Below are 8,194 nucleotides of genomic sequence, written 5' to 3'. Positions count from 1 at the left end.
TAAACGCACAACAGAGCAACAACAACACACACCACAGAGTCAGAGATTTAGGCAGAGTTTTCTGAGTTTTCTGAACAAAAAGGACTCATCAACACTGAAGCTCAGAAGGAGAGCCAGTGAGGGAAAATGCCAGAGTCTGAAGGAAAAGGCTGTTTCACTTCTGCCTCTTGTGCATCTCCCGCAGGGACTATCGAGTTACCTTCCTAATGAGAAGCAGACACTTTAAAAATGACTTCATACCCAATGAAAAATGATTCTAAGCTGAGTATGCCTTGTTGGGGAGTGAGTGTGGACTTGGAGGGGATATTTGTGGCTCCTCTCATCTCCTGGGCCCATGTTTACCAGGAGAGTCGAGATAAGGGAAAAAATACAGCTGATTTGAACAAAAATGCCAAGTCAAGGAGTGTCTCCAGACTCTGCCTTCATCGTATATGTTGGGTTTATTATTATTATTATTATTTTGCTACTAGAATGCAAAAAAGCAAAAACATGCCTACTTGATCTTGATTCAAGAAGTTCAGAGTTGTAGATTTTATTTTGTAGCAAATGGGGAGCCACTAAAGGCTTCCCCGACAGTAAAGAATCCACCTGCAATGAAGGAAACCTGGGTTCGATCCCTGGGTTGGGAAGATTCCCTAGAGGAGGTCATGGCAACCCAGTTCAGTATTCTTGCCTGGAGAATCCCCGCAGACAAGAGGAGACTGGGATCACAAAGAGTCGGACACGACTGAGCAACTAAACACAGCACACACACAAAGGCTCCCAGACAAATGGTGTCCTTGGCTTGTCAGAAGGAGCCCATCAAGCAAAGTGTCTGCTTCTTCTTGCATGGTTTCCCATTCTTGTACCTACACTCACTTATCAAATCCAGTTCACTAAATGCCCAAGAGTTTTTCACACCATGGTTCCTTTGCCAATGTTACTCTTTCTTCTTGAGATGGCTGCACTCTGCCTCATTAGTGGGCTCGTGCCTGCTCAAAAGTCACTTTTTTGTCCTGAGTCTTTTCCTCCATTTCTTAGCCTGGGGCAGGCACCCTAGTCATGGCCACATACTTAGCTCTGTAATGGCATTAATCACATTGTATTATAGTCTTGGGGAGCATTGTCTGCTTTGATCATGGACTCTAAGTTCCTTGGGTGAAGGAAATGTGCTCATTCATCTTTAAATTTCCAGCACCTAGTGACTAGTAAAGCATCTGATTTAATGCATGTTCAATAAATAGCATTGGTGGAGTAAATCAGAGTCTCAAGCTCATGAGGTTATAAATTTGAGGTTGAGGTTATAAGCATTATCTAAAGTTGACGGGCCAACTTTGGATAAAGATATTGAAAAAGTGGTACCATTTCACACCAGTCAGAATGGCTGCAATCCAAAAGTCTACAAGTAATAAATGCTGGAGAGGGTGTGGAGAAAAGGGAACCCTCTTACACTGTTGGTGGGAATGCAAACTAGTACAGCCACTATGGAGAACAGTGTGGAGATTCCTTAAAAAACTGGAAATAGACCTGCCTTATGATCCAGCAATCCCACTGCTGGGCATACACACTGAGGAAACCAGAAGGGAAAGAGACACGAGTACCCCAATGTTCATCGCAGCACTGTTTATAATAGCCAGGACATGGAAGCAACCTAGATGCCCATCAGCAGATGAATGGATAAGAAAGCTGTGGTACATATACACAATGGAGTATTACTCAGCCATTAAAAAGAATACATTTGAATCAGTTCTAATGAGGTGGATGAAACTGGAGCCTATTATACAGAGTGAAGTAAGCCAGAAAGAAAAACACCAATACAGTATACTAATGCATATATATGGAATTTAGAAAGATGGTAACAATAACCCTGTGTACGAGACAGCAAAAGAGACACTGATGTATAGAACAGTCTTATGGACTCTGTGGGAGAGGGAGAGGGTGGGAAGATTTGGGAGAATGGCATTGAAACATGTAAAATATCATGTATGAAATGAGTTGCCAGTCCAGGTTCGATGCACGATACTGGATGCTTGGGGCTGGTGCACTGGGACAACCCAGAGGGATGGAATGGGGAGGGAGGAGGGAGGAGGGTTCAGGATGGGGAACACATGTATACCTGTGGCGGATTCATTTTGATATTTGGCAAAACTAATACAGTTATGTTAAGTTTAAAAATAAAATAAAATTAAAAAAAAAAAAAAGTGGCTCGTAAACAAACCAGTAAACGTAATGGAATTTAAGGAAGAGAATTCTTGGTTCTTTTTATATGATATTTGGTGTCTCTGAAGTTGCTGGAAACAAAAGACTTGTCAAACTAAAGAAATAAATTCCCCTTTAGCTTTGTCTCTACCATCCTATCCATTCATTGCTCATTCAAGCCTCACACATTCAAGAAGTTTCATTACCTTCTAGGGTCTGAGTTACTGTTCTTCATAGAACTCCAAGGGACATCACATAAAAGGAGTGCTGTAGATGATGAAACTTCATGGTGGACTTTTCTGCTGTTGTTCAATATGATTTTGTGTTCTATCCCTGGAGGCTTAAAATTGAATTGTGAGTATTACCAAGTAAATGAAAATGATAGTTATCAAATGACAAAGCACTCGGGCTGATGGTTGATAGCCCATTTGCCATTTTACAGCTTTATTTCCTGCATTAATGCAAGGGAACAAGCAACATGAAACTTTAGGCACTGTGACAAGATCTGTGGGTAATCTAGGACTCTCTTGGTTATGAATAGAAAAAAGAACGTTGATAGGCTTAAGAGAGACAAAGCAATTTATTTACTCAAGGAGCTGAAAAATCCAGAGGAAATCTGGCTTCAAACGTGATTCAGGAGCTCAGGAGAAATCATCAGGACAATATTTCCTGGGATTGAGGTCGGTCTTTCCCTGTATTTGCTTCATTTTCGGGTGCCATCTTGTGACCACTATAACCTCAAGGTCACTCTCCCCAGTCCATATTCAGTGTCAAAGAAGAGACTGTTTCCTTTTGGAGTCACCTGCTCTAGTCCTGCGATTCATTCTGATTGGACCAACTTGAGCCAGGTGCTGCCTCTTCACCCATCCCTGCGGTTCAGGCTGACACTTGTTGCCTTTTGGAAACTAAGGGTGGGGTAGGGTCCCACCCAAGTCACACTTCCAGAGAAGGGAGAAGGTGTCAAATCACCTGAACAAGAGAAGGTGGATATTGGTGGCCAAAAATCAACCAGTTTCCATTCCATGGAAGTACAGCTAGACTATGCCCAGAGCCTATGAAGGAGCAGATGCCATGTGCTGAACACAGTCCACACCAGGTCTTCACAAAGTATTTCTTTCTCACTCAATATCTAAAGTTTGGGAGATGGTCCTGTTATACAGGAAAGAATAAATCCTTGATTGGATTAAAGGGAGAGAGTACTTTCCACACACATGTGAGATACCTTCTTTTCGAGCATCCTTTATAACCCCTGACTATAATCATACAAAGAGGATGTGTTCTAATGACTGCTTCTTTGTAAACTTCTTGGTTGAAAGCCAAGCAAGGAAACAGGAGAAAGGCTAAGCCAGGGGCTCTGCAGCCCTAGGTGAGAGTAAGAGGCGTTCTGATTTGGAATGAGCTGGGTTGAAAGGACAGACAGGTCTCTCTTTCTCAGTGGCCTCTGCAGTTGCATCCAAGAGGAGCATCTGTGGGAGGGTCATTCACTCATTCATTCATTCATCAATATTTCCTGAGCACCTCTCAGGTACTAGAAATACATTAAGAGTACCCAGTTCATAGTATATTTCCCATAAATGTTTATTAAATAAATGAAACCTGGGGAAATGGCCTTTCATTTTCCAATTAGACATGTAATGTCAAAGATGAAGATACATCACTGATGTATATATCAGTGTCAATGAACTTCTGTCCTGGTGGAAGTTCTGGTTGATAGATCCTTTCTTATTAGAATGGTGAGATAAGAGTGGTCAATAAAAAGAATATTGTTCACAGTTAGCACTGGAGTTTCTTAGGTGCTTCCCATGCTAATTTCACTTGCATTCATTAAACATTTAATCTCCTACAACAACTTTACGATGCTTACCATTCAATATCCTCATTTTACAGAAGAGGGGAAAAAGGCAAAGAGAAGTTCACCCACCTGCCCTAATCTTGCAGATAACATTAAGGGAGACACAGTTTTCCAAGAGATCTGTCTGCTTTCAGAGCGCAGTGCTAGAGGGGCTGGCTATGCTAGGAGGGAGCCTGGAACAGAAGGACAGATATCACAAATGTATTAACATCGCCTATCAGAAAATTTGTTTACATACAGTGAAATCAGGCAGCTCTCAGTGAGGGCTTTTTTGATCTCTGTCTCTGTCTTTTTTTTGGTTATGTATCCACCCTGAACACACAAGGGTCTCACTATGTTTTAAACTCTTGTGACTTTCAAGGGAGTCGGAGCCAGGTGGACACCAAGCAGAAGAGACTTGAGGCTGGAAGGCCGGGAGGAGATAATAAGTTGAAAGTGAGAACCCCCTGCTTCTCCTCTTGTCAGTCTGTGTATCCTCTGCTCTCTGGTGGAGACTGGAAATCCGGGGCAGATATTTATTTTTAAACCTTGCACTTAGTGGAGTGAGATGGTGAGTGGGACCTCTTGAGTTTGATCATGTGCTTCACTAATGTGGGCAAGGGACTAAAGAATCAAGCTGAGACTTTGGAGAACAGCCCTTATCAAAATGTTTCGACATCTGTGTATCTGAACAGAAAACTTTGTGATGGCAATGTCTTCTTTCTGCTATTTCTGTGCTGTGACACGAAAGAGGGATCTGCCAGAACGACGTTAAGAAAAATTCACACTGAATGCAGTGTGAGAACTCTGGCTCTTTCTCTGTTTATTTAAAATAAAATCTGTAAGAGACTTCTGGTCTGGAGGCAAGTTGTGTTTGTGGTTCTCACAGTTATACTGTTGTCAGTACAGCCCGAGATCCGATGGAGACTTGACCTCATCTAACTGTTTTTGAAAATCACAAGCTTCTGCCACAAGCATTTGGTCATCACTGGGAAGTAGGCTGAGGAGTTGCCATGTGCTGTTAGATTGGCTTTTCCTGGAACTGTTAGGTTTTTATGTGAACCAAAAGAAATCTGTAGTTTTTCATTGCCGGGTGGTGAAATGGGTAGAAATGACCCTAAATGTTCCCAGTGCTGGGCTGATGACTGAGCCAGACCTAGAATCAGGGCCTCCTCTCAGGAGGGAGGCTGGAGCTTGGCCCTTCCGCCAAGCTCCACCCGTTTGAGAGAAGGGCATTTTGCTGGATGGAGGTCCTGGCCCATTGCCGTGATCCTCACACAGCTCCAACCAAAGGATCCCCTCTGTACAACCTGAACACTCGATGGATGTTGTCTTACCTGGACTCCTAACCAGTCATAGGCACCCTGATGTTAGAGGGCATGCAGCTGGTCTTCATCACAGACCTTATTAGAACTGGGCAAGAACCCTCACAGGGACAAACGACCGAGGCTCAACACCTGAGCCTTCCGTTGCTCTTGAAGTTCTTATTTATTTATTTACCTTAACTAAAATCTTATTAAGAGAAGCATTGATGTGCTATATAAAGGGAAATAGCTCTGGATTCTAACTGCCTGGGTGTGAACCCAAGCTCAGCTCCCTACCAGCCGTTTGACCTTGGGCAAGTTACTGAGTCTCTCTCTGCCACTACTTTAAAGAAGTGTACAAAATGAGATAAACACCACATATAAGTACCTGGATCAGTACTATGTGCATATTTAATTTACATTATTATTATAGACATTAAATAGAATATACTATACATATGAATACTGGTGTTTGAATCTTTTTCTAACATGAACTGGGCTATTTCTTTGACTGTATATATTTATCTAGATTTTTAAAAAATGAATAAGTGCTCGGCCTTTGAGGCTTTGTTATAATTAAAATTTATTCATTCATTGATTCACACAATGCATGTGCTCTATGGCAGGCACGACACTAAGCTTTGAGAATCTGGGAAGGAGCAAGGTATTAATAATGTTTCTGGCACTTTGACTTTACACTGCAAAGGGGCAGGTATCTAGCAAGCATGCAGATAATTCCTATAGAGGAGCGCAAGGAATCATGACAGAGGTGAGGTCTTCAGACCCATGCAGCCTAGGGGTCTGGACAAGCTCTGGGGGCTGGCTTTTCACTATATTCTCTTGTGGGTGAGGTAGGAGAAGTATCGTATTTATCCACTGACCAGTCAGCAGTGGCCATGTCTGGGACTGGCTAGCTTTGAAGGAGTTTGGGAGGGAGTTTAAATAGGAGAAAGTTTCCTTCCAAGGATTAGAATTCATGAATTCACCATCACTCCATATTAACTGAGCTTTTACCAGAGCAAAGCCGTGTGCTGGCATGTGCAATTGGCAGTGTGGGATCTGGAGGTGTAGGTATTAGTCACTCAATTGTGTCCAACTCTTTGAGATCCCATGGACTGTAGCCCACCAGGCTCCTCTGTCCATGAAATTCTGCAGGCAAGAATACTGGAGTGGGTTGCCATTTCAGTCTCCGGGGCTCCTATAGGGGAAATTAGAATTGGACTCCTCAGGTCCAAGGGAGGCCCCCTGCTTCACTTTCCCCCTCCTGCCATGCATGTTCATTATCATCAGAGTGTTCCTCTCCTTTGTAAAGCGCTTCTACTGCCAGATTGTTTAATTGTGAGCCATTCAGGTGTCATTGCTCTTCTGATCTTAGCATATCTAATACGCACCCCAAAGATATTTCCTTGGGGATAGATGAAATATTTCCCATTCTTACAAGCTTTATAACACCAAAACTAAAAAGATGCAGAAAAAGTTCAATAAAAATGACATAAACAGATTCCAGCATTGATGCATACAGATGATCCAATTCCCTGATAGGGTAAATACACTTACCCTATTAAACAAATGAACTAATTCCCACTAGGCTATCCTCCCCAACAAGAACTAGCTCTCAAATGAACCAGTTCCAACTGGACCCATTCTCAATCAGGTAAATAAATTTACCCTCAGTTCAGTTCAGTTCAGTCACACAGTCATGTCCGACTCTTTGTGACCCCATGAATTGAAGCACGCCAGGCCTCCCTGTCTATCACCAACTCCTGGAGTTCACTCAAACTCATGCCCATTCAGTTGGTGATGCCATCCAGCCATCTCATCCTCTGTTGTCCCCTTCTCCTCCTGCCCCCGATCCCTCCCAGCATCAGGGTCTTTTCCAATGACTCTTCTCAACTCTTCTCATGAGGTGGCCAAAGTATTGGAGTTTCAGCTTCAGCATCAGTCCTTCCAATGAACACCTAGGACTGATCTCCTTTAGGATGGACTGGTTGGATCTTCTTGCAGTCCATGGGACTCTCAAGAGTCTTCTCCAATACCACAGTTCAAAAGCATCAATTCTTCAGCACTCAACTTTCTTCACAGTCCAACTCTCACATCCATACATGACCACTGGAAAAACCATAGCCTTGACTAGATGGACTTTTGTTGGCAAAGTAATGTCTCTGCTTTTTAATATGCTGTCTGCTGCTGCTGCTAAGTCACTTCAGTCGTGTCCGACTCTGTGCGACCCCAGGCTCCCCCGTCCCTGGGATTCTCCAGGCAAGAACACTGGAGTGGGTTGCCATTTCCTTCTCCAATGCATGAAAGTGAAAAGTGAAAGTGAAGTCGCTCAGTCATGTCTGACTCTTAGCGACCCCATGGACTGCAGCCCACCAAGCTCCTCCATCCATGGGATTTTCCAGGCAAGAGTACTGGAGTGGGGTGCCATTGCCTTCTCCAATATGCTGTCTAGGTTGGTCATAACTTTCCTTCCAAGGAGTAAGCATCTTTTAATTTCATGGCTGCAATCACCATCTGCAGTGATTTTGGAGCCCCCAAAAATGAAGTCCATCACTGTTTCCAGGGTTTCCCCATCTATTTCCCATGAAGTGATGGGACCAGATGCCATGATCTTAGTTTTCTGAATGTTGAGCTTTAAGTCAACTTTGTCACTCTCCTCTTTAACTTTCATCAAGAGGCTTTTTAGTTCCTCTTCCCTTTCTGCCATAAGGGTGGTATCATCTGCATATCTGAGGTTATTGATATTTCTCCCGGTAATCTTGATTCCAGCTTTTGCTTCTTCCAGCGCAGCGTTTCTCATGATGTACTCTGCATATAAGTTAAATAAGCAGGGTGACAATATACAGTCTTGATGTACTCCTTTTCCTATTTAGAACCAGTC

The sequence above is a fragment of the Bubalus bubalis genome, chromosome 3 (assembly GCF_019923935.1).
Source record: "Bubalus bubalis isolate 160015118507 breed Murrah chromosome 3, NDDB_SH_1, whole genome shotgun sequence".
In the NCBI taxonomy this organism is placed as follows: Eukaryota; Metazoa; Chordata; class Mammalia; order Artiodactyla; family Bovidae; genus Bubalus; species Bubalus bubalis.
Note: the sequence above shows the minus strand (reverse complement) of the source record.